The 27,184-nt window shown below is 53.5% G+C and overlaps 1 protein-coding gene and 1 pseudogene across 2 annotated transcripts in view; one reads left to right on the top strand and one right to left on the bottom strand.

Annotated features, from left to right (window-relative positions):
• CUEDC1 (CUE domain containing 1) overlaps positions 1–27,184 on the bottom strand; it is a 95,011-nt gene that overhangs the window by 51,960 nt on the left and 15,867 nt on the right. The window contains exon 1 of one of the 2 annotated variants that reach the window (XM_075561550.1): positions 24,410–24,429. The exons of the other annotated variant lie outside the window; for it this stretch is intronic. The gene's annotated coding sequence lies outside the window, so the exon portion shown is untranslated. Of the gene's footprint in view, positions 1–24,409; positions 24,430–27,184 lie in introns of those variants that run through there. 2 annotated transcript variants of the gene reach the window in all.
• LOC142458700 (large ribosomal subunit protein eL34-like) lies at positions 9,132–9,461 on the top strand (annotated as a pseudogene).

Raw genomic sequence — 27,184 nt, 5'->3', positions numbered from 1 at the left:
TGGACCAGCCCAAACCTCGCCGCCTAGAGCAGCTCCGGTGGCTTCTTCAGAGTGCAGCCAGGCCTTCGTGAACTCCAGCGACACTGAGTAATGTCAGCCCGGCCCGGAATTTAGGTGGCCTTAGGTGAGATTCCAGATAAGGAGGCATAGCAGGAGCTCAGCGAGAGAGTGGTTACAAGGTCATGATCATCAGCAGGGGGGACCATCCACCCCCAAGACGGTCCCATCAGGCCTCACTTCTAGAATCACTCAGGAAACGTTCCTTGACCCAATGCCCAAGCCTTATCTTGGGCCAGTCTCAGATTCTTTGGTCTGGAGATGACCGAAGGATGACCAGAGGGAGCCTAAGGAATTAACATCTTTTCGGTGAGCATTCCTGGTCTAAGTCAGGGCTTCTCAAATTCTAATGTGCGTCTGGGTCTCCTAGGGACTCTTTTTAAAATGCACATCCTGACTCCACAGGTGGGAGAGAATTCTCCCTGTAGAATCAAGGCCTTGCATAGGGGGAGTCTGGTTTGATTCCCAGGCCATGCCCAGCTCCACCCCCCCCCCAACCGCCGTGATTCCGCTGTGACTGGTCCACAGCCTCAGGTATGGCATCCAAACTGTACATTCTCCGGCGGAGGGCTGGGCAGGCCTGGGACATTCTCCTCTCCTGAACAGTCTCAAAGGCTCCCTCCGTGCAGCTAGGCTTGAGTGGACAGCCTCCTGGAAGCAGACCGACCACTAGATCAATTACGTGAGACTGGGGGACATGGGCCCAGAACCCAAGCCTGACCCAGTGCCTTGCTCTTTGGTTCCTGTTGGGTATTTTTGTTCTTTGGCCCTTGCAAAAGCAGCACACACACGTGGCCACAAAAATTCTAGCAAATGAACCATGAAGCCACACCCTGCACTCGCGTGGTGGCTGTCCTCTCAGGACAATCGGGGTGGGGGTGTGGACTCGAGAAACCAGGTCCTCCTCACTGAGGCTTCCAAGAGGGTGTAGCAGGGGATCCCCGGGCCAGAAGGGACTGAAAACAATAGAAACTCCAGTCAGCTGGGTTGTCCTCAGGGGCCACGCAAGGACCCTTCCCTGTTAAGTGCTCCACTGAAGGACCCAGAGAGAGGAGAGCTGGATGGAGCAGGGCGGGTGGGCAGGCCGGCCGGCCTCTGCTGGCTCTGGCTTTGAGTGTTGTGCACTGTGACCCTGAACACTTTCAAACCACACTGACTGGCTGTGTGTGTGTGTGTTTGTGTGATAGAAATCATCCCACATCCACTTTGCAACGGAGGGGATGTCATTGGGTTCATTTTACAGATGCGGAAACTGAGGCTTGGTGGAAGGAGAAGAGGGAAGTGCTATAAATGAATAGGGCTGGAAGTGAGTCTGGGTCCCCGAGGACGGAGGAGGAGACTCATCCTCATTACCCACTGGTTAACACTGAGAGAAGACAGTGTAAGGTAGCTGCCAGGAGCCCTGCTGGCAAAGTGGGTTAGTCATTGGGCTGCTAGCTGCAAGATCAGAAGTTCAAAACCATCAGCTGCCCTATGGGAGAAAGAAGAGGCCGTTCTGCCCCCTGGGGTAGGTGCTATATGGTCTTGTATGGTCAACATGAGTTGGAATTGTCCTGAGAGCAGCTCATAAAAGGTTTCCAGTCCCTCTGGAAAAGGGTGAGCGACACCTCAAGGACCCAGCTAAGGTCCTGGCTGTGGGATAAAATGAGAGGCCAAAGCCCCAGAGTGTCAGAGAAGTATGTTCCCAGCCCAAGGCTGGGATTCAGACCCGATATTCTGATGGGCCCAAACCAACCATCAGCACTCCCCTGGCATGAGCCACAGAAGCTTCCTGGGGCAAGCACAGAGAGCACCCAGCGTTGCAGCCGCAAGTGAGCGCCGCACCTGAAGGACCATGGACCTGTGAGCTGAAGAGGTCCCACTGGGAGTCTCCGCCCCATCACAGCCCAGTCTCACCACGGCCGAGTCTCTCCTGGACCAGAAGTGGCCTTGGCAACGGCCCTAACTCCGGATTAATGTTAAACCAATCGGACCAAGACAAGTGACTCCAGCCTTTCTGAGGCTTACAATAAAAGAGAGTTTGGGAGAGGGGGCTCCCTGGCAGGGGAGGGGACAGTGGTATGGCCATTGGAGGAAATAGTTCAAAACCACACCGCTTTACTCAGAGTACTAAAGAATATACAATCATAAGATCACAACTGGTTTTTAAAAACCCAAACACTTCAAAGAAAGACGGGGAAATACAACGTTAGCAGCAGCCTATTTGAATGGTTGGGATGACCCTGTTTTGTTAGAAATGAAGTCTTTCCTAGTTCTTCTTGAAAGTATATAAAGATGCATATTCCAGCTAAAACTGGTATCTGAGGGGTCAGGAGGGGAGCCTGCTGGCTCTGTGGGGTGCACCTGCCCTGGACAACCCGCAGCACCGATAAGAGATGGGCACAGTGGTGATCCAGACACACGCTTACCCACAGGAACGCACTGCCCTCAAGTTGATTCTGACGCATCATGACCCCACTAGACAGAGCAGAGCTGCCCTCGAGGGCTGTTGTGGTCACACCTGCAGCCACCGTGTGAGTGAGGCCCTTCCTTAGGTCTGGACTCTCTAGGGGGCACACTGAAAAACCCATCATTAGACTAGACCTTCAAGTGCTCTGAGGGCTTTTGGCAAAAGATGCGAAGCAAACCTTGGTCTGATCAGGTGCTCTGCCTCAGGTCAAGAGGCAGAAGACAGCTGCAGCTGCTGCAGGGGGTCCATTGTCCCCCAGAGACCCCAGCAGAGGAGGACTCCTGCCTGTACCGGCCACCCTACACAAGGAATCAAAAAAGAAACCAGCTTCACCATATGGGGTTCCAGAGGCCCCTGGGGATGCCTGTGTGAGTGGTGTGAGCGAGAATGGCAGGTCTCTTAAGCTCTATGCAAATGTGAAGGGGGGAACAGGGTTAAAAGAGAAGAAATCAGACCAGCCGTCTCCAAAAGAACATTAATTTCAGGGTCTGTGTGACCTGCATGAGGTCTGGTTTTGAAGCAAAGAGCCCCCCAGGAGCCCAGGCATTTGCCTGTGGCTGGCGGGGCTGCCTCGTGGCGGGGCCAGAGGCAGAGGTGGGGGTGAGGGTGGGCTCAGGTAGCAGGCCTAATGCCTTCCCCATCTGGGCATGGACTGATACACCAGGCTCGGGACAGAGCCTCAGCAAGCCCTGCTTCCTAAGCAATCCCCATCATCTGGTCAGGAGGGAGGCTGGTGCTGGCTGCCAGGCCTGAGAGGCACTGGAATGCGGGCAGGGCCCGAGAATTTCTTTCTCTGGGCATTTTAGAGACCCAAGCATGTGCTGTGGAGCCATGGTGGCCTAGTGGTTCTGAGTTGGGCTACTAACTGCAAAGTCAGCAGTTTGAAACCACCAGCAGCAACTCGGGAGACAGATAAGGCGCTGGTTCTGCTCCCGCAGTGGGTGTCTGGGAGACTCACAGGGGCAGTTCTATCCTGTCTGATAGGGTCGCTAGGAACCAGCACTGATCCGATGGCTATAAGGAAATCATGTGACTCGGAGCTCTAGTGGTGTAGTGGTTAGGCGTTGAGCTAACCGAAAGGTCAGTGGTTCAAAACCACCAGCCGCTCCACAGGAGAAAGAGGAGGCTTCTTACTCTGGGAAGATTTACAGTCTCAGACACCTACCAGGGGTCGGTTCTTCCCTGACCTTGGAGTCACTCGATGGTAGTGAATGTGGTTTTGGTTTGAGAAGCAGATGCCGGGGAGCCCAGTGGCGCACTGGGGAAGTGCTCAACAGCGAACGGAAAGGTCAGTGATTCAAACCCACGGGCCGAGCCCCGCTTCAGCCTCTGGTAGAAACACCGGGGCAGTTCCACTCTGTCCTACCGGGTCACTGTGAGTGGAAGACACTGGGCTAGGTCTGGTAGGCTTCTGTGGAATAGTTCCACTGTGTGTGGGGGAAAGTGACATTCTTGTCCCTGGAAGTAAGTGGAGAGATTGAACATGCAGGTGCTCGAGGGCGCTTGCCTTGGGCTCACAGCCACCCTCCGGGAGGGGCCCTCCTTGAGGTCCTCCGCTGCTGGTGTTTTGCGTGAGGCCCTGGGGAGGCCAGACTGAGACACGGAGGCAGGGAAGGGCAAGAGCACTGGTCTGGGGGTCCACCCCGAGGGCTTGTGCTCCTTGTGCAGCAAGGCCCCCGGGGGCTGCAGACAAGCTCTTGGCCTGTCTAAAACAGGTGTGACGCCCCTCTCTTAGCTGCTTCTGAAACATGCTTACAGATGCTTACCCAGAAGCGTATGGGGTAAGATTTCATGACGCCAAGTAGTGTTTGTCGTGTGATTAGTGGGGCGTCTTATAGACGGGGGGGGGGGGTGCCCCATGCACTGTAACACAGGACCACAGCCTGCCTGCAGAGCCAGAAAGGAAGGGGGGACTGCCGCACATAGGAAAGTGGGTTCAGAGGCTACGTGCCACACTGGGCCCCAGGCTCAGGGAAAAGAGATGAGTCTCAGGGGGAGGGGGGCGGGTTGGGGAGAAAACCAGGCAAGAAAGGAGACTGGAGCAGAGATTCCACCCTCCTGGGAATGAGCCCGGGTCCCTGGGAACGAGGCCGAGATGAAAGGGAGGCGCAGCTGGGGGAAAGCAGGCCGTGAGAACAGAACCACGATTGTTCCCAGGGACAGCCGGGATGCACCCGGTGCACCCAGCCGGCACTGCGGCTTTGTGCCTTAATGTAATTAAGGGCCCAGTGGGGGCCGTGTTTGGAATCTTCCAGCTCTGCCATTCGCACAGAGCATCTGAGTGCGGGTGTGGGCCTTTCACTGAGGCTGGTGGGGGGTTCTGGGCAGCTCAGCTAAAGCAGTGAGGAAGGGGCAGGAGGGCCTGGGCAGCAGTAGGCACTTCCTGGTTCCGGGCCAGCCTGAGAGACACCTCCTCCTCCTGGCACAGTCCCCAGAACCTCCCCCCAAGCCCTGCCACTGCCCTGACCCCAGTTAACACTCTTGCTAATTACAAGGGCTGCAGAAAGCCCAGGGAGTGAGAGAGCCAGAATTAATTAATTTAAGTGTAAAAAGGCCCGCCCTCTATGCCTCACGGAAGCTCCCTTCCCTCCCAGGCCCTCTGGGTTGGGGAATCTCATTTCAGGGGCGCTCCTGAGACAGGAATCGCCACTTCTGGGGCCAAAACCAACAGCAGCGCAGGGCGATCGCTGAGCAGGAGCAGCTGGCTGCCCAGGCCCTCGGGAGCCAAGGGGTCCCCTCCCTACCCCTCACTTTCTCAGCCCAACCATTCTTTACTCTCAAGCAGGATTTCCTATTCGTGGGCGCTGCCATACCCTAGGAGGGGCACTGGAAAGACCCACGTGGCCTGCAAGAGCAATACCTACACTCCATCCTGGATTGTGGGGGACAGAACAAAGGTTCTCCGTTACCAAGGGGGTACTGGGGAGCCCTGGTGGCGTAGTGGTGATGCCTGAGGGCAGCAGTTAGAAACCACCAGCTGATCCCCTGAGAAGGACCGGGCTTTCTGCCCCCACAAACAGCTACAGCCTCAGCAAGCCCCAGGAACAGTTCCGTCTTGTCCTATGGGGTCACTATGAGTTAGAGTCCACTTGGCGGTGAACTCATTTTTTAACGGGGTGCTGAGTAATGGTTTGTTTTTGTTTGTTTTTTTCTGCCCAATAAGGTTGTGAACCAATGCTCTAAACCAGGAGGTGGGAATCCGCGGACAAAGGGACACTCGGGAAGCTAAACAACAGTAAGGAGTGCAACCGATGCACTTCATAAACATTCGCGAAAAACAAAACTCACTGCCATCGAGTCGATGCCAACTCGCTGTGACCCTATAGCACAGGGCAGAGCCGCGCCCCCCGGGTTTCCAGGACGGCAAGTGTTCATGGGAGTAGAAAAAGCCCATCTCTCTCCTGTGGAGCAGCTGGTGGGTTTGAACGACTCACCTTGTGGGTCACAGCCCAACTTGCAGCCACTAGGCCACCAGGGCTCCTTCACCTAATGTCACGGCTGCCCTGTGAGGTAGCTACCATCCTTCTCCCTCACTCTACAGAAGGGGAAACACATTTTTAGAGATGTAAAGTTAACCTACCCAAGGTCAGCAAAGCAGCAAGTGGCCGAGCAATGATTCAGACCTTGGCATTGAGCTTCACAAACCCTATTCTACTCTGAGGGCCCCTGGTAGCTTAGTGGTTATGGGTTGGGCAGCAATGCCAAGGTCAACAGTTTGAAACCACCAGCCACTCCCCGGGAGAAAGACAGGGCTTTCTCTTCCTGTAAACAGTTTGTCTCGAAAAGTCACAGGGTCGTCCTACCTTGTCCTATAGGGTCGCTATGAGTTGGCATCGACTCGATGGCAATGAGTGATTCTACTCCAAGGTTCATTCCGAGACCTGCTGACACACGCCCTGTGAGGCTTATGACCTGGCACAAGGTTCTTGGCCAAGATTCCCAAGCCAGTTTCCAACAGGCCCATCTGACGATGAATGTGTGCAAGCAATGCTCCTGAAGGAGGGGGTGTCACAGCTCTCTGGGGCTTCTCAAAGAGGTCCCAAAACCCCCCAACAAAATACCACTTCAATGCCTGACGAAGGTGAACCCCAGTCTTCTGACTCGAGTCTTCTACTGTCTGTCTTCGCTGCCTGGCACTCAAGGTAAGTCAAGCAGAGTCAGAGGCAGGTTCACCTAGTGCCGGAAATCCCCCCACCTCCTAGGGAGGCTGGGAGGACACAGCAGGGCAGGGGAGGGAACGTCCCAACAGGGGGTGGAAATGGGTTTCCTACACAACGTGTATGACTTCTCTCACCACCGGAGGCAGGCGCTGTGTGCTGGGGGGTGTTTTTTCTCGAAATTGGATTCATTGTGTTCTTTGTGTTTTGTTTTGTTTCGATAGGGGTGTTCATTTATTTATTTTTAATCATGTTGTTGGGAGCTCGTATAGTTCTTATCACCATCCATCCATCCATCCATCCATTGTGTCGAGCACATCTGTAGATTCGTTGCCCTCATCATTCTCAAGACATTGCTGTCCGCCATTTTGCTGTTGTTGAGAAGACACACAGAGAAAGCGCACACCCACTCCGCCGGGTCTACACAACCACTCTCGCGACATTGGCTACCTTCTCTGAGCTGCGCGCCCATTCTCAACCTCCCTTCCTGCCAGAATTGCTCCTTCCTTCCTGACAGACGCTCGCTGCCCCCTTTCAAGCTGCTGTGGTCAACGGGATCCCGTTGGATCTTCCTGGAAAGAGAACCAGTAGCAAGGGGAGTGCTTGCGGCGGTAAGATGCAGTTGCTGTTCCCAACTCATTTCTAGTTTTGACGACAAATGCCCGTCTGAAGACAGGGGTGCTTCTTGCGCCTCGCGACCATCGTCTTCGTCTCCAGACGCTCGGAGCCGGTGCTCCAGAGCACAACGGGGCGCTGCCAACGTGCGATAGCCGAGGACACCAGGCACTTGCCCGGAGTGCTGGGCTCGGCTTCAGCCACGCCCCTCACTGTATCCCTGCCCCAGCCAGGGGGCAGAGGCTCGCCCACCTCACATGGCCAAGCTAAGGCTCGGGACACCAACTGCCGGGGAACACACAGCCAAGATGTGCCAAAGCCAGGACTCAAACCCAGGCCCCCCGGACCTCCAGGACGGGGCGTGGGGCTCTAAACCAGGGCCACTCGAAGGAGGTCTCCAGACTGGCCACAAAAGTTAGTGATGGGCCTTCACAGAGGCAAGGAAGGCAGGATTAGGGAACGTTCATGGCCACTGACATGCCGTGGCCACCACGTGTCTGGGCTGGCCTCTTTGGACGGCGTACAGATTGGGTGGGGTTCTGTCAGACTTAGGCCTGCTCGGGGGTCGCATAGCGGTCCCTGAGGAAATGAGAAAGAAAGGGAGAAAGGCCAGTCACAGGCCTCCAGTCGTTTGAAAAGACAGGGCACCCAATGAAGAGTCCAGCCCCCGCCGCCCGTCCCCGGGCAGCCTCCCGCCAGCCTTGCAGCACAGCAGGTGTTGGACCAGGGGTGTGGGGACAGGACGTGGACTCGCACGGCTTGTACTGCACATGCGCACCAGGGCAGGTGGCAGCCAGGCCTGAGGAGGGGGTGCTAAGAAGCTGACCTGACAAATCCAGGCCGGCGTCCTGGTAAAATGCTTTCTCCTCACCCCAGGCTGCATCCGGGACACCCGGCCCACCCCGGCCCCCAAATAGCAGCAGAGCTCACGGTGCGGCCTTGGTCCCCACTCACGGCTGCCCTGTGGGTCACAGAGTAGACTGCTGCACACATTTTCTAGGCTGTCATCTTTACACAGGGAAAGAGGCGGGTCTTCTGCGCCTGTAGACAGTTCCACCCTGTGCTATTGGCATCACCTGGAGGGCAGGGAGTTTGGATTCTGAGTTTCAATCTTTACAGAAGCAGAGCAGAGCCCCGGGCCTTCCCTCCAAGATGATGTGGTTCTCACTCCCACCTGTAGGTGAATAACCCCGCTTGACTTCTTATGCAGACAGGCTTTACAGTACTAACCATAACTACCCGTTCGCAAGCCTTCTCCCGGCAAGACCAGCCCTGGCTCTCAGACAGCAGTGGAGAACACACAAACACACACACACTTCACACAGCACTTCCTGGAAAAGGGCTATCCGTGTGCATGGTGAGAGATAAGAAATGCAACCTAGAGGGGGCTCTGTGCGTGTGTGTGAATGTGTGCATGCCAGGGAGAAAGGGTGTGCTGTCGGCCAGCCCAGGAGGACAGAAAGGGCCCCCAGGGGCCACTCCTGCCACCAAAAGGGCCAGGCAGCAGCCCAGCTCCAAAGGGGAGGGAGCCCAGTTCCCCTGGGTGACCTGTTCTGCTCCCTGCTTCCAGGGCTGACAGCAAAGGCCTTCCTCCTCCTGTCCACTTTCAGCCCCTCCCAATTCACCGTGGGGCACAAGACCCTGGGGACGTGTACGTACGGAAGGGCAATGCTCGGCCAAAGCTCAGTCTCCCGGCCCTCACTTTAAATGCTCCTGGAACCACTGCGGTGTGCCAGGCATGACGTCAGGCAGCAGGCACGCGGCCGGGACTTGGAACATGTGGAACCTTCCTTCCGCCTTCTTTAAAGAAGTCGGCATAGATCTTCCGGAGACGCTGTGTAGAGGCGTTCAAAATGGTTCAGCGTCTGACCTACCGGCGTAGGCTGTCCTACAACACAGTCTCTAACCAAACTAGGCTGTCCAGAACCCCTGGTAACAGAATTGTTTACCTGTATACAAAGAAGGTTGGGAAAGTGCCAAACTCTGCATGTGGTGTGTGCCCGGGCCGACTTGGAGGGGTCCGTGCTGTGAGACCCAAAGTGCTCATGAGGTTGTCCAAGACCAAAACACACGTCAGCAGGGCTTATGGTGGGCCCCTGTGCCCTACATGTGTCTGAGCCAGGCTCAAGGAGCAGAAAATCATTGGGAAAGTGGTGAAGGCACAAGCAGAGTCAGAAAGTTAAATAAATACAAAGGAAGCTTGTTTGAACAAAAAAAAAAAGTTGGGATAATGACAGAAGGAATCATGAGCGATCCACTAAGACAATGAGTCTTCATCTCTGGAACTAGAGAGAGCAAGTTCTTGGGCAGTCGCCCTTAATAGATCGACCTGGGCTTAGGGGAAGTCAGCCCCAAGTGGTGGTTGGCTTTGAAGCTGATGGTACCTGGCAGGGGCTCCTTCACGAGAAACAACTCCACTTGTGACCCACCACACTAGAAGGACCAGAACCACCTGGTGAGCTTTCTAAAACTTACCCACACCTGGGCTCCAGTCCAATCACAGCCCCCACCCCGCCCCCCGGGGCTGCTGCTATAATACAACCAGGTGGAGAAATACTGAAGGAGAGCCACTCTTTCAATAGCTTGAGATCTCTTGTCCTGGTCTACGACTTTAGAAGCCAGTAAGACCGGCTGTCTGTCCCGGCCCTCTGAGATGTCACTATGGGCCTCTCGCCACGCAGAGGAAAGAACAGTGAGGAAGCCCAAGACGCATGGAAACAATCGTAGTCCAATGAACTAACGGCCCTTCGAATGTCAGCCTCCGCATCCTTCGTGAGACCAGAAGAGTTAGATCCCCAAGTGGGTGAGACCTCTGGGGGTGCTACAACAATACAAGGGGGCTGCAAAAGCAGACACCTACATTTCATCCTGGATCCTGGGCTATACAGTACACAAGTTCTTCATGGGAGGGGGCGGGAAGGTGCTGAGTTCTTAATTTTCTGAAAAGGGGGCGGTGGGCCAAATGAGAACCTACGGACCAGACGGTGCCCCACGACCGCTACAGCTGCCCTGAAAGGGATCCCATTAGAAGGCGCTGGACAGCTGCCCTGAAAGGGATTCCATTAGAAGGTGCTGGACAGCGTGATAGGAAACCCTGAAACAAAAGCCTAAAGGCCAAGCGCACTGGTCAGACGGTGCAACCCTCAGGGCCCAGCTCTTCATCGCCCCGCCCATCTGGAAGGGAGCTCGTCCCCAGGACTCAATCCTCAGCCCAACAGGTCTGTAGGAGGAAGGATACACCCCACAGACAGACACACAGGATGAGGTTACACTGCGGGGAAGAAACAAAACGAACATGAACCGTGGGATGGAAAATCCGTTTGCTCTCTAAACCTTCACCCAATCCATAATACAAGGGGTGTTTGGGGTTTCAGTTTTGTTTATTTTAAAGATCAGTCTGTCGCTTCCTATGTCCTGGGTGTTCTGTTCAGGAGTCTGAGTAACGTGTGAATAGCAGTCAGGCTGGTGATTGCCACCCACTCGGCGGCAGCTCCACGGAAAGAAGGCCTGGCGATCTGTTCCCATGAACATGAAAGGCAAGGAGACCCAAGACAGCAGCCCCACTGCCAAAAGTAGGGTTGCTAAGAGTTCAGGGGGGGGGGGGAGATACTAGACAGTTGTGTGATTGTGGCTGTTGTCGTCAGGTGCCATGAAGTTGGTTCCGACCACCGAGACCTTGTGCTCCACAGACCAAAACACTGCCCAGTCGGCCGGCACCGTCCTCACCCCTTCCCTGGATTGACATCGTCACTACCAGAAACAATGCTCTCGATCAACCGAAATCACTCCAAGAACACGCATTATGCTCTCCCTCCCTCTTGTCCCCAAAGGCCCACAAAGGGTTTCACGCAGTTCCTCACACTTGATGTTAGTCAAACAAGTCTGAAAAGCGAATGAGCCCCACTACAGCCGCAGGCCAAGACCCTTCAAACAGCATCAGCTCCCCACGAATTATCTGAAGCCCCTGGAATATGCCAAGGAAGAGCTCGCCATCTCCCTCGTTTTTAAAGGGGAGGGGGGCTGCAGAGATGGGAGTCCACGAAAATGCCAGTCACTGGATTTGGGTACTAGGATCTGACATCCCCCACTGGGTTGCTAACTGCAAGGTCAGTGGTTAGAGGCACCCTCAGCTCCAATGGAGATGAGGCTTTCTGTTCCCGTAAAGATTGAGAGGCTCTGAGACCTTGGTAGACAGGGTCTTTGGAACTGATTCCATGGCAGTGAGTATCTGACCTCTAGGAGCCTGGCAGTGTGCCAGTTAAATGTTTGCCTGCTAACCAGGAGGTTGACAGTTTGAATCCATACGCCACTCTGGGGGAAAGAGGAGGTGGTCTGAAGCCGCGGGGTTTGGGATTTGCCCTCTGAATGAGATCCCAGTACGTGCTCCCTGGAGTGTGAGGAGACTTTAAAATACGGTTTTATTGGGACATATTCCACAGATCAGATGGTTCAGTAGTTTGTTGTCAGCATCACAATTTTAGCACATTTTCTTCTTTCACTTCACTCCTTGTTGTTGATTCCCCAGCCCCCCCTATCTCCCCCACCGTACCCCCAAGTTACTGTCTCCAAAGAGTCACCCATCCTGGGCTGCACATCCCGAAAAACACACAAAAGCAAAAGCTAACAACCATAACCAAATAAAATCCCGAAAAACCTCAGTCGAAAAGAAAGCAGAAAACATGAAAAAAACTAGAACTTCAACATGGGTCAAAAGGGAGCTCAAATGATAAGGTGTTCAGTTTTCAGCTCCCTGCCTCTGCCACCATCCACTTCCCGATGCCCTCCGCCATGGCCTGGCTAGTCCTCCCTGGTGGAGGCTTCACTCACACATCATTTCCCCTTCACTCTTTGAGTACAACAACCTTGAAGTGGGTCAAAGTGGGGACCAAACAAGGAGGGGCAATTTCAGCTGACCACATAATCGGCTCCACAACACTCGGTCTGATAGCCCCAGGCTGTTCACATCCCTGAGAGTGTGAGTGGATTGCCGAATGGCTTGGGTACCGGCCTAGCTCCACACAGGTGTGCTGAGCCCCATCCCTCCCGACCACAATGGGGGTGAGGCTGGGGTCCTCGGCAGCAGTGGGAGCTCCACTCCACCAGACTGCACACTCTTGTCCTTAGGCTCATGGTGACGAGCTCAAGTCAAGAATTCAATCCTTCCTGAGCCCGGCATCTGCACCAGGACTGGGATCTTTTTCCTGCACCTCCCTCCGGAATCCCCCCCGGAGCATCTGGAAAACTGGCTGAGAGACCTTTGGTGGTCTCGAGCCTCCCTCCTCCCAACGCCCTATCTCATCAGACGCGGCTGAACAGAAAGCAGTCCTGGGAGGAGATGGATCAGATGCTCACCCATCCTCCCCAGGCCCTGGAAGAGCACTCAGCATGGACTTAGTCGTTAACAAACAGCTGACGGAAGGGCTTACACATGGACGTGCCAGCCTCTGGGTTCTGACACAGGTCAGTTCAGCAACGAAAGGATGAGCGGGGACCCCAGGGACAAAGACAGAGGGCTCGCTGCGGTCTCCATGCTCTCACACACACCTCCCCAGTGAGCACACCCAGTACAGATTGCCCACGTTGGTTACAGTCTTGACACTGAATGATTCCAGGCTCTGAGAATTGACGTGGGCATCCATTGCCAACACGGTGAGCAGCCTCCCCAGAGCTGTATCCAGTGGCTGTGGCTGGTTTGCCATCTGTCTGAACTGACAGTGAAGTTTCCCATTCTGAGCAGCCTGGTGGTAATGATCCTTGTTTTTTTTTGGGGGGGGGTTTGGGTGACATTTTTGTTCTTTCAATTTTCTTTTCTTTTTTTAACATTTTATTAGGGGCTCATACAACTCTTATCACAATCCATACATATACATATATCAATTGTATAAAGCACATCCGTGCATTCTTTGCCCTAATCATTTTCAAAGCACTTGCTCTCCACTTAAGCCCTTTGCATCAGGTCCTCTTTTTTTTCCCTCCCTCACCGTTCACCCCTCCCTCATGAGCCCTTGATAATTTATAGATTGTTATTTTGTCATATCTTGCCCTATCTGGAGTCTCCATTCCCCCCCTTCTCTGCCGTCCATCTCCCAGGGAGGAGGTCACATGTGGATCCTTGTAATCGGTTCCCCCTTTCCAACCCACTCACCCTCTACTCTCCCAGTATCGCCCCTCACACCCCTGGTCCTGAAGGTATCATCCATCCTGGATTCCCTGTGCCTCCAGCTCCCATATGCACCAGTGTACAACCTCTGCCCTATCCAGTCCTGCAAGGTAGAATTCGGATCATGGTAGTTGGGGGAGGAAGCATCCAGAATCTGGGGGAAAGCTGTGTTCTTCATTGGTACTACATCGTACCCTGACTGACCCATCTCCTCTCCTAAACCCCTCTGCAAGGGGATCTCCAGTGGCTGACACTTGGGCCTTGGGTCTCCACTCTGCACTTCCCCCTTCATTCACTATGGTATATATATATATATATATATATATATATATATATATATATATATATATATATATATATATATATATAATTATGCCTTATACCTGGTCCCTTTGGCACCTCATGATCGCACAGGCTGGTGTGCTTCTTCCATGTGGGCTTTGTTGCTTCTGAGCTAGATGGCCGCTTGTTTATCTTCAAGACTTTAAGACCCCAGACACTAAATTTTTTGATAGCCGGGCACCATCAGGTTTCTTCACCACATTTACTTGTTCACCTGCTTTGGCTTCAGCAGTTGTGTCGGGAGGGTGAGCATCGTAAAGTGCCAATTTAATAAAAGAAAGTATTCATGCATTGAGGGAGTGCTTGAGTAGAGACCCAAGGTCCTTCCGCCACCTTAATACTAAACCTATAAATATAGACACATAGATCTATTTCCCCATCCTCATATATATATATTTGCATGTACATGTCTTTGTCTAGACCTCTATAAATGCCCTAGCTCTTTCCTCCATCTCCCTTGACTTTCCTCCTGCCCCACTACCATGCTCCGTCCCCACCTGGGTTACAGCTATACCTCTTCTTTACTTAACCTTACCCTTGATCATTCCCTACCAGGCCTGCCACTCCCCCCTCACTACCATTTTGGGTCCCATGTTGTTCCTTTGTCCCTGTGTTTGTTAACACCACTTCCTTAACCCCCCACTTCCCCCTATCCCAAGTCCCCCCGGAACTGTCGGTCCTGTTGTTTTTCCTCCAGATAGTTCATCCAGCCTGTCTTATTCAGACAGACCTGTGGAGATAATAACTTGCACAAAAACAAGACAGAGCAAAACAAAGCAACAGTATACAACCAGACAACAAAACAACAACAACAAACCACTGACAAAGAACAAAAGAAAACACATCAAGAAAGAAAAGCTTGTACTTCGTTCAAGGATCCTTTGCTGGCCCTTAGGAGTGTTTTCCAGTCCAGTCTGTTGGGGCACCACGCCCTGGCCCCAAAGTCCACTTTCAGCATTCCCTGGGGACCTTGCCGCTCCATTCCCTTGCTGTTCCGCTGCACTCCCCCAGTGCTTCGCCTCGGTGTGGTGGGATCAGGTCAGGTGCAAATGATCCTTGTTTTCAAGCTTCCTTCCCTCCCACCCCCAATTACCTACTTAGTTACACACACACACACACACACACGCTCACACACACACACTCACTCACACACACACACTCTCACACACACACACTCACACACACTCTCACACACACTCACACACACACACACGCACGCACACACGCACGCACACACGCACACACACACACTCACACACACAGACACACACACACTCACACACACACTCACACACACACAGACACACACACACGCTCACACACACAGACACACACACACTCACACACACACACTCACACACACACTCACACACACACAGACACACACACACTCACACACACACACTCACACACACACTCACACACACACAGACACACACACACGCTCACACACACAGACACACACACACTCACACACACACACTCACACACACAGACACACGCGCACACACGCGCACACACACACACTCACACACACTCGCACACACTCACACACGCACACACTCACACACACGCACACTCACACACACTCACACACACACACACACACACACACTCACACACACACTCTCACACACACACACTCACACACACACACTCACACACACACACTCACACACACACACACACACACAGTTGCCAAGAAACCGAAGGCATCCTGGTACTTATCCCTCTTTTCATTCCCCAGAAGCAGCTTTAGAAACGGGGCCTCCAGGAAACACGCTTGGAGCCCAAGGGAGGGGGGGACCAGGCGGGACATTTCCTCACAAACCATCCCACCCCATCCCCACTGTCCTCAGTCCCCTCCCCCATTTGAAAAGCCCCAGCAGGCTCCACTGCAGGGCCCCCAGGGGAACAAGGCCCCCTTTGAAAGTGTGTTTACACTGGGCTGCGGGCAGAGGTTTCCATGGCCACGGTCCACCCTGGCAGGCTAGTCTGCCGCACAAGGCTTCGCCCTGAACAGGCCCCAGCGTCCACCATCCCAACCCCCTTGTAGGAAACCCCACCACTGAAAAACCCTCCCTGCGCAGGCCCCCCACAGCTGCTGGAAGTGCTGCTTTTCTGCCAAGGAAACCCCTGCGTGCAAACATCGTCCTGGAGGGAATGGAAGAGAAGAGTCCGCCTCTCCCTCTGGGGCTCCCGGGAGAAGGCCGGCCACCTCCCAGCCCTGCTCTCGGGGCTGGGGCAGACGCTCCACTGCCAGGTCCACACCCGCCTGCCCAGGCGCTGACCTGTCTCCGCCGCCGCCACCTCAGGCTGCTGATGGCGATGACTTATTTATGTAATTTATTATCCCTGCAGCCAAGCAGTAGGGGGGGGGGGCGGGGAGGGGGAGACCTCTGCCCTACAGGGAGGGCAGAGAGGGGTCCTCTTCTGGGCCCCTACTGCCTGAACTCTGCAGGCTGGCCTGCTGCAGAAACCCACCGCCAAGCCTGGCCAAAGGACAAAGGCTTCCGAAGGAGACCGTCTCTTAAATCCACAAGCGCTTGAATGTGAATCCACACACCACTCACACACCTCCGCATTGCTCGTCTCTTCACCCCCCACCCCCTGTGATGAAACAAGGGGGAGCAGATTCCCTAAATAATTCAGCCCTCAAATTGCTCTATGGTCAGAAGGCCTTCTTCATCTATTTTTTAACTTGCAGGGACCTACAGTTATAAAACAGGAAGCATTTTAATCCCAAACCGAAGCCCAGGTTTCAGGTCCAGAACTGTAACGGCCTCCCAAGCCCCTTGTGCAGAAATGAAGGTGAGGAGCCTCTGCTCCGGGGTTCTGTGAGAGCACGCCCCAAGGTTCAGCAGGCTGGGGACGCCCCAGCTGATGTGGCCCATTAGCAGGTGGGGACAGGGAGAGGAGAGGTGGTGTGGCCCGGGGTTGGTCACTCGCCCAGTGCTGTCAGGAATCTGTTCCGCTTCCCCCAGGGGCAAGCCTACAGGCGGGCGAGAACCGTGTTGTGTTCTGAGATGGTTGCTGTGGGTCAGAACGGACTCAGAGAAAGCTCCCAAGTGTCAGGACAAGGAACTGCGTGCACTCTCTCGATCCAAACCAACAGCCGTTCCGCTTGGCGGCAGAAGCACCCACTGCCTGCAGGTAGGAGACACCCGATGCAAGCTTATTCTCATGCAGAATGTTATGGTCCGTTAGCCTCTAACAATGCCCTGCGCTGGTCCTGCCAGCTACGCTGCCTCTCTGCTCCACAGCCTTCCAGAATCAGCTCCCCTGCCTCCACCAGGGCTGCTAGTAAATTCTCCCGTACACTGTGATTATAGTGCCCAGCTCCCTTCAGGCCAGTGCGGTCTCCCCAGTTCCTGAGGAGGAGCCCCGTACCACCCCTATCACATCCTGTCAGCTCACACTGTGGGGCAGCACCTCATAGTTCCCAAACTTCACTACACACCTTCTCCGCTCAACTCTGCCATCGTGGAAGCAGCGAAGCGTGCGGCGTCTGCCCAGGCCAGGCAGGAGAAAGATGGGGCTTCCTATAGGTTCCATCAAGAACGGTGGTCTCAGAGACACTTCTACTCTGTCACACAGGGTCGCCGTGAGTCGGAGAGGACTCGATGGCAGTGAATTTGGCTATGGTTTGCTGAGGCTGTCCTCTCCTGAGGACTCCCGCGCCCCTATTCACAGGGAGGGCACAGGTCACGGGCCATTGTGGTGGACTGCAAAAGTTCCTGGAAAACCCCGTTGTTCCACAAACTTTCTGAAATCCCCTGTGTGTCTTTGTCCCCCTGGCCACCGCTGACCTGGACAGTGGAAGATGGCTCACCCAAAGAAACCACTCCGAATCTCTGCCCGAGAGTCTGAATCGCGGCTGGAAATCACTCATCCGGCTCTGATGGCTCCTGGAATGAGGACTGGGGCAGTTGGAGCTGAAGGGTGGACGTTGTCTCCTGGCCTGGGGCCACCGCTGCAGCCCCGTGCTGCAGGTGTCCTGAGCAGAGACACTGAGAGCAGCTGCCTGGATCCAGGCACTGAGAAGCCAGCTGCATTTCCTGCAGGACTTCAAACCGGTTTATTCCAGCTCAACCCCCTGGGGGAAGTGGTCTTTCCACCCCAGATAAAAGGAATCAGAATCTACAGCTAACAAGATCCCCAGGTGATTCTGATACACTGCATTCTTATGCAAATAAAGAGTTATTTTGCAAACCCCTCAGCCTCCTCATGGATTATGCATGTTATAGGAGTGTGCATGCTATTTAAATAGGTGGATCGTATGAAAATATATATAGCATGCATAACTGAGTCAGCTACAGCCTCTCCAATGGACTCAAAGTTGGGACAAAATAAAATCCTCCCCTTTGGAACTCGAATTCGGTGAAGATCAAAAGGGGAAACAAACAAAAGCCCGTTGCTATCAAATGACAGTGATGACCCCACACGTTAAAAAGCAAAGTACACTCAGAGGGGTCTCAAGGTTGTGACATTTGGGAGGGAGATTGCCAGGCCTTTCTTCTGAGGCACCTCTGGGTGCATGCAAGGGATCAAGCCGTGGGCCTTACAGGCCGTGCCACCAGGGGCTCTGTGGCAGTTACATATGCTGTTGTCAATTTGAGGTTTAAGAGTAAAGGGCTGAAGTTTAGCCTGCCAATCAGATCGTAGCTGGGTGATCTCATTTAGAGCCGCCTAGGAGATAAAGAAAAGAGCTCACTGGAGGCAGGAGACACTCCCAGGGAGACATTGCAGCTGACAGGACACGTGGAGCTACACTAGTGCCCTGGGCTGAATGAGCCACATGGAAACTCCTGCCAGCTCTGAGATGCTTCCACTGCCACCGGATCCATCAGACTTCCCACCCACTGGCCTGTGATCATCCTGCATCTGGTGTCATTGCATGTGTTTCGTGAGTCTGAAGAGGACTTTATAGATTGGTATCAGACGTATGGGCTAATATTGAATGTATGGGCGTGATCAGGACTGGGATGTTTTGTTAATGTACAATTACCCTGTATGTAAAGCCGTGTCTTATACACATGAGTCTCCCTAGATGTTTCTCTAGTCCACCCAGACTCACCCGGGCTCCTGATTGCTCATCAAGTCCAACTTGGCACCTCCACACCTCCCAGTCTCCCTTGCAGTCAGGTTGGGCCATGAGATTAGTTCTGGCAAATGAAATGTGAGCCTTCAAGTACCAGGTGTCTGTTCCTTGCCAAAATCACAGTTAAAGCCGGGATGCTGCCAGCACCTCTCTCTTCTCCTGTCAAGGTGACTTTAAGTCTCCGTCATCTAGATGGTGTCTCCCAAAGCCACAGGGGGGTGGCCTAGCCCACGCCGAACTGTACCTGAGTAAAAGCCAGAAACCTCGATTGTGTCGGGCTCAGAGGCGTCAGGATTTGATGAGGGCAGCATAATAATACCGTGTGGTCAGTCTGGCCTCTCCTCTCTGCAAGCACACGGTCTGACCTGCTCCCACGGCAGGGGCAGGATGCTGCCGCTCTGCGTGCATTTGCTTAACAGGTGTGTTGGGAGCACTGAGAGCAAATGCTGCAGAAGGTTCCAGGACAAAGTAGTTTGAAAGACAAAACAACTCAAGCTTAAGAAGCTCCAGGGGACAGTTTTACAGGTGTGAAAGCAGGACCTCCCACCTGAATCCTGGTGAAACTGAGCCTTGGGCAGAACTAAGCCCCCAGGAGGCAGAGATGGCTTGTCCTGGGGATTCAAGGAGAGGAACAGCCAAGCCAAGTTCATACCAGCTTTCCCATGCTGGGTTCTACCAGCTGTCCTCCTGCCAGCCTGGCGCCTGCTGATAAACGCTTTCCTTCCCTGGAACGGAGGGGAGCAGGCATCAAGAAGTCAGCAGGGCTATAATGATTGAGTTCTTCCAGAACAAAGGTTCAAGGCAACAATTAGTCCTAAGGGTCGACAGACAGTACAAACCACAAGCCTCCACTTGCCCGAGACCAGAAGAACTAGATGGTGCCCCGCTACCACCACCGACTGCTTCGATGGTGATGACAGCATAAAGTCGTAGACAGAGCACAGGAGAAAATGTAGACCCAAATTCAAGATCACCAAAAAGGTGAGGTTTACCGGTCTGACACGGACTGGAAGAAGCCCTGAAACTCTGGTCCTTAGACACCCTTCAAATGTGGAACCCCCAAGATCACCTTTCAGACAAACAACAGACCTGGCATGTGAACGGGAACTTCTATCAGGAATGTGCTCCTCAGACCAACTAACCATACAAACCAAAAAGGCAGCATTTGTGTCCATTCCCCGACCCCCAGACCCCCAAATACTCAGCAGGCAGGAGAGGAGGCATGGGGAGCTCAGTGAGGAGGTGGCAGGAGTGGTGCTGGTACACTGAGGGAGTGGCAACGACTGTCACAAAACCAAGTGTGCAAATCGTTGAACAGGAACTAACGTGTCCTGTAAACGCTCACACCAAGATCTCTGTGGCCTTCACTCTCCTTGACAGCAAAAGGACCTCCTTGGGGAAGCACCCTGCTGCTCACCTGATCCCATCCCCCAAACTCCAATGACTAAGCTTCTCTTCCCCAGTCCCCCCAGCTCAGGACCACGGAGAAACCGCCGCTGTCAGGTCCTGGCGTCTGGTTGCAGTGTCCTCCTGGTGCCGGAAGCTAGCGGAGAAGTTGGGCAGTTAGGCAGGCAGGGCTACCATGGACCGTTGGGCAGGTTGTTCCCTGCACCAAGTACCCCTCTAAAAGGACCAATGGGGCTGGAATCCAGCCTAAACGCTGCTTAGCAAGCTGTGTGCCCTGGAAGAAGGGCACCTGCTAATTGTTCACATTACAGGTCTGCTGGACTCGCAAAGGTGTCTGCTCCATGCCACAAGAGCTTCGTTTCCAGAGGAGCTCCCTGGCTCTACGTGTGAATTTACTCTATGGTCTTTTTGCCTTTGTGGCGTTTGAAAAATTACACAAAAAATAAAATAAACAAAATATTTTAAAACATCCAACTGCATAATCATCTTACCCAAAGCTACTTTACGCCTCAGTTCTCAGCCTGTTCTCAGATGTGGAAAAAAACGTAACCCCTGACTCAGAGGGTTGGAATCAAGACTAACTTGGAATTACGTACATAAAATGCTTGGCACAGGAAAATGAACAAATTTTGGGAAGCGGGAGTGGTGGCAGCTACACAACACGGCGAAGGAAATTAATGCCACTGAGCTGCACATTTAAACATGGTGAAAATGGCAAATTCTACGTAATGTATTTTTTTTAATGTAATGTATTTCACACCACACTTTTTGATAATGGAAAACCAAATGCTGAGCCTGGAGTATGTTCTCTTACCAGTGGGAGCATTTTGCAATAGCTGCTGTTGGCAGCTGGCAGGGGAGGGGGAATCGCCAGGGGCAGGAAGGAAACTCAGGCCAATGGAGACTAACCGCCTGCCTGAGGAAGGCCGCCAGTCGCCCTGGGAAAGGGCTCCCATGGAGACACTGTCAATCTAGGCACAGGCCAAGATGCAGACTGTCACACCGGGGCCACGTGATGGAGATGCCGCAGCATAGCCAGGCGCCTTGCTGGGCATGGAGGCTTGGGGTCCTAGTCTTGGGGGACACCACAGGTCAACCGGCATAGCATGATGTACAAAGACAATGACCTGCTTTCTAATTTGGTGTGACTTCAAAGCTCCTGAAAGGCCAACGACCTATAAATAAGGCACAAGTATCGGTTTCTCCGGGTCCAGAGGGAACAACGAGTGAAGAAAATCAAATACTCGGGGAGGTGACTGGCCCCATGGCCCAATGGCCCACGCCAACTACAGCCTCCCTGACGCTGAGAAGAACAGGACTGGATGCTGCCCACCTGCCACCACCAACTGCGTTGTGCGCTGAGAGGGATCACATGAGAAGGTGACGGCGTAGAATAGGAAACTGAGACAAAACTCAAAATCATGACGGAGTCCGGGCTGACTGGCCACACAGAGCCTAGCAGAATCTCCTGGAGACCAAGACCCTTCAAGTCACCCTGATCGTTTGGAATTGAATTCACCACAAACACAAACATCCCAGCCCACTGCCACCCAGGCCGTAAATCTTTTTTTTTAATCGTTTTATTAGGGGCTCCTACAACTCTTATCACAATCCATACATCCATCAATTGTGTAAAGCACATTTGTACATTCATTACCCTCATCATTCTCAAAACATTTGCTCTCTACCTAAGCCCCTGGCATCAGCTCCTCATTTTTCTCCTCCCTCCCCGCTTCCCCCTCCCTCATGAATAATAATAAATTATTATTTTGTCATATCTTGCCCTGTCCCTCCCCTCACCCACTCTTCTGTTGTCCATCCCCCAGGGAGGAGGTCACATGTAGATCCATCCTTGTAATCATGCCCTCCTTTCCGGCCCACCTTTCCTCCACCCTCCCAGTATCGTCACTCTCCCCACTGGTCCTGAAGGGATCATCCACCCTGGATTCCCTGTGTTTCCAGTTCCTATCTGTACCAGTGCACATCCTCTGGTCTAGACAGACTTGCAAGGTAGAATTGGGATCATGATAGTGGGGGTGTGGAGGAGGAAGCATTTAGGAACTAGAGGAAAGTTGTATGTTTCATCCTTGCTACACTGCACCCTGACTGGCTCATCTCCTCCCCGAGACCCTTCTGTAAGGGGGTGTCCAGTGCAGGCCATAAATCTTTCCGAGAGCAGCTGGTCCCATCTTCCTCCCAGAAGCAGCTAGTGGTTTTGAACTGCTGACTGCAGAGTCAGCAGGCCAGCACTTACCCAACAGTGGCACCAAGGCTCCTGAGTTCACCACAGATTTTAGCCAAACAACAGAGAGGTTTATAAAGGGAACCATAAATAACACTAATGAGGTGAACATGCCTCCATATAATTAGCCATTTAAAATGCAAAAAGGGAGCATTTGTGAAAGGAAGAATTTCCCAGCAGGCTGGAAGGGCTGGAAAAGGTGGAAGGAAGGAAACGGGAAGTGCAGGGGGGAAGCAGGACTGGGGATGACACGGAGGGACAGCAAGGAGTGGGAGTGGTTGAACGGAAAATGGATGACCTCTTCAACAAACCTTCCCCGGATTCACAGAAAGAAATTTCAGGAAAAGAACAAAGAGCCTGGGCTCCCAGGGGCAGGTCTGAGGGAGTGCTCCTGGGACCCCTCCCTCCACAGCATGGTCACCGATCTACAGAGAGGTCAGAAAGAGGGGCTCCTGGCCACTCAGGAATGGGCAGGGCAGCTTGCGGAGAGGGCTGGGGGGCCCACACCTGGAGTGCCAGAAGAGATAACCCCCCCCCAGACGGCGAGAGGGGTTCTGCTACCTTTTGAGGGGGGTGGGGTGGTAAGACACGGCCATTCATCTTCCTGATGGCCAACAGTGATTTTGCTTGTTCCTTGTTTGGGAGGTCTGTTTTAAATTTTTACTGTGAATTGGGTGAAAGTTTACAGAGTGAGCTAACTGGCTTTCCATTCAACAATCCGTGCACATTTTGGTTCGTGGCACTGAGCTCACAGTCCCGACACCAGGTGAAGATTTGCTCTAGGCCTTGAGTGGCGGGAGCTCCATCCATCTCCATCAGACCAGAAAGCCTCGCCTTTGGGATGATCTTGAACTTCATTGTGCAGTTGGCTCCCTCTATCTGGGGCTTCCTATCTCCATCCCACTCAGCGCGGTCAGCAGAGGTAGACAGAAACTACGGGTTCTTAACGCGGCGGCTAAGCATGGTGCTCTTAAGCACAAGGTCAACAGTTTGAAACCACCAGCTGCTCCACAGGACAAAGATGAGGCTTTCTACTCCCATAAAGAGCTACAGTCTCAGAAACCCGCCGGGGCAGCTCCACCCTATAGAGTCCAAGTTGGAATCAATTCGATGGCGGTGAGTGAGTGGGTTAGAACCATGTGATGGGTTTTTATGTTAAATGGCTTCAAAGGGATCACCCCAGTGGGCTTTGTTGTTGTTTTTAATGACCCTTACCTCATACCCCTTATTCATTTATCTTCAAGGCCTGACGACCATCGACCATCACCTGATGAGGATGGTGGTGGTAGATGGCTGCAGAACCCTTGAGGGGACCTCACCCTTGGTACGAACATCCGAGGTTCTAGGTGCCAGGCCCGGTGCCCACCCGGCAGATGGCACGGAGGGAAGGCTTCTGGCTGCCATCAAATGCCATTGCGCTCCCTGGCTTTTTCCTGTCCCAGGGGACACTCAGAGGGTGATTCATTGTCAACTCAGAAGAAAACAGCAAAGTCACCCACGTTCCCAAGCCTCTCCCCGCTGGCACACAGCCACGCACTGGCCTGTCTCCCCATGGGCACTTAGAAGAAAGGCAATCAGCAAAGAGGGATTCCACGAAAATTACCCCCCTCTCGCCTTGATTCTCGCGCCTCGTGGCCTGAAACCCCTGGGCCATTTTCTCAGCGGCTCAGACTGCTCGAGCCAGGGGCTGACTCGGGTTTACATACAGGCAGCTTCCAAAAGGAGAGGAGGTAAGAAACCTGGAGCTCCTCAGTGCACCGGCTGCCAGTGAAACCCACCCCCCAGTGGCCCTCCTCTGTCCCTGCCTGGAGGTCTCAGCACCGTCCCAAACCTAGCAACAGCTGTTTCCCTGTAACCCGCCCTCCCCACCCCAACAGACCTCAGATGCTCCAAGAGCCTCCTCATTCTTTCCAACGCTGTGATCCGTACACTTAATCTGCCTCCAGGCTCAGCTTCCGCCTCGCTCAGCTCGTCCAATGAGAGGCGCAACAAAGAAGAACCACACGGGGCACTGCTCAGAGGCTTGCCAGTAAACACACTCTGCCCACTCAGCAGCTCCTCAAACCGACGTACTGGGCCGCCAGCCTTCCCACAGGCAAAGGGGAGAGAATGCCACCTCAGGGGGGTTGGCTGTGTTAAGACTCCACGCCCAGCATGCACTCTGCACTCAGCCTCCAGCGGCCTCTATCATTCAAGAGTCCCCGGCTGGCACAAAGGGCCGACGGGCTTGACTGCTAACTGAAAGGTGTCTAACTACCTGGGGCCACAAACAGGAGCAGTAGGGGTGATCTTCCAGGTCTGAGCCCAGCCAGGCACCCACCAGCAGACCTATGTCTTTAAAAAACCCCACTGACCCCTCTAGGGGCTTCATTCTACGGGAACACACTCGGGGCTGCCATGATTCGAACCCATTCGACAAGCTGATGGCGACTGCGTCTTCTTCTTCTTGTTGCGTGTTAGTCTTCGGCCATCACCACAACCCTGTGCCGGCTACCCCTGACCCCTGCTGTCAGGTGGGGTCCAACTCATAGCACCCCAGTCGGGCAGAGGGGAACTGCCCTGCAGGGTTTCCAGGGCTGCACATCTCCCCAGGAAGCAACCGGAGCATTCCCACTGCGGGCCTTTCTGTTAGCAGCTGAGTGCTAAGTCCCCGCGCCACCCACCCCCCTTTCCTGGGTGGTAAGGAACCTGACTGCCAGCTCCTTCACAGATTGCCATCGACTCAATTCTGATTCGCAGGGACCCTGTGGGTGCAGAGCAGGATCCTTGCCCGGCAGGGTTTCAAGGCCATGACCTTTGGAAGCAGATTCCCAGGCCCGTCTTCCGAGGCACCTCTGGGTAGGGTTGGAGCAGGCCAGTGTGTTGGCTGACAGTCGAGTGCTTATGCGCACGACCCAAGCAAAGGACGACTTCCGAAGTTCACGGGCCTGCTCGGGACGGCCCAGACTGCTTGTGGCAGCACCAGGGGCTGGAACACCAGTCTCAGGCTCCACGTCACACACTCATCCAGTTCACACGCCCCTCTCCCTCAGGCATGGACAGCTGAGAAGTCCCGGGAATGAGCATCCCAGACAGACAGATGTCATTCTGTAACCCCAGAGAGCGCCAGCATCTCAAGGTTTGCTTGTCCCAATAAAATACACCCGAGCAGCCTAAGACCACCCGAGGGCCACCGGGTCAGAGGTGTCAAAAGACTCCTGCAAGGCCAAGGTGCCCGCTGGTCTCAACCATCCTTCTGATTGGAACATCGCCCCTGGGGGCTCCCAGGCTGTGCCAGTGGTTGCCAGAGGGCCAGGACCAGCCGGGGGAGCGGTGCATGGGTGCGGTGCATGGTCTGATGTATGTGGACTTCTGCCAAGACCACGTTTTAAAAAGCATCTGCACCGTCTTCACGCCTGACACATAGCAGGCGGGCTACAGAAACATTCCCTTTATACTGCAAAGTCTAACAACCCATCTAAATGGATGTTTCCAATTTGAAAGAACGTATCAACAGTAAAGCGTCTAAAAACAGCCCAGCGTTTCCAGCAGAGGCAGCCAATCTGGCTTAGGGGACTTCGAAACACTGGCAAAAATATCTATGTGCAGAAAAGAATGAAGCAACCATATGCCCTCGTGCCTAAAGTCTGGCTCTGTGTGATTAATGGGTTAGCCCCCTTCTCGGAGTTCTACTATGAATATTCATTAGGAAACTTGTGCACAGGGACTTTCCTCCACGTTCTTCACGTATTTCACGACGGGGATGAGATCACCTTATGGCCGTGGTGGAGCAAGCTTGGAATCTGCAGACGTTTGCACTCTCCTCTCGGCTCCACCTCAACGAGCTATGGGACTCTACAGAACCACAAAACCCAACCCCACTGCCGCCCGGCGATCCAGACTCATAGCAACCCTGTGCCACCTACAGACTTTCAGAGGCCACAGACCCTCACAGAGCGGACAGCTCTTCTTCCTCCCGCGGAGCAACTCCTAGAATTTTGTGAAAAGCAAATCAACAGGCTCACTGCCATCGAGTCAATGCCGACACACAGTGCCCCAGAGGACAGGGGAGACCTGCCCCCCGAGGGTTTCTGAGATGGCAACTCTTCTTTTTAATTTATAAATAATTCTACTGGGACTCTTGCAGCTCTTATAACAATGCATGCATCAATTGAATCAAGCCCATTTATACATGTTACCATCATCATTTGCAAAACATTTTCTTTCTATTTGAGCCCTTGGTATTGGCTCCTCTTTTTTCCATCCCTCCCTCACCCTCTCACCCTAATGAGCCCTTGATAAATTATAAATTATTATTTTCATATCTTCCATTGTCCACTGTCTCCCTTCACCCACTATTTCTGTTGTGTGTGTATGTGTTCCAGACTGTAAATCTTTATGGGAGTAGAAAGCCCCGCCTTTCTGCCGAGGAGCGGCTGATGGTCTCACACTGCTGACCCTGCAGTTAGACGCCTGATGTGTAAACCCTAGCCACCAGGGCTCCTAGACGGACGTCTGTAGAGGGAGAAAAATAAGAATAGCCAATAACAGCAGCAGCAGACATTTATCAGGCACTTACAGTATACCAAGCATTGCACTGAGGGCTTAATGAATAAACATGAATGCATTTGACTACATTAGCCACCATGGGGTGGGCACTAATCTGGTGCCCATT

The sequence above is a fragment of the Tenrec ecaudatus genome, chromosome 10 (assembly GCF_050624435.1).
Source record: "Tenrec ecaudatus isolate mTenEca1 chromosome 10, mTenEca1.hap1, whole genome shotgun sequence".
Taxonomy (NCBI): Eukaryota; Metazoa; Chordata; class Mammalia; order Afrosoricida; family Tenrecidae; genus Tenrec; species Tenrec ecaudatus.
This window is presented reverse-complemented; position numbering and strand designations above follow the sequence as displayed.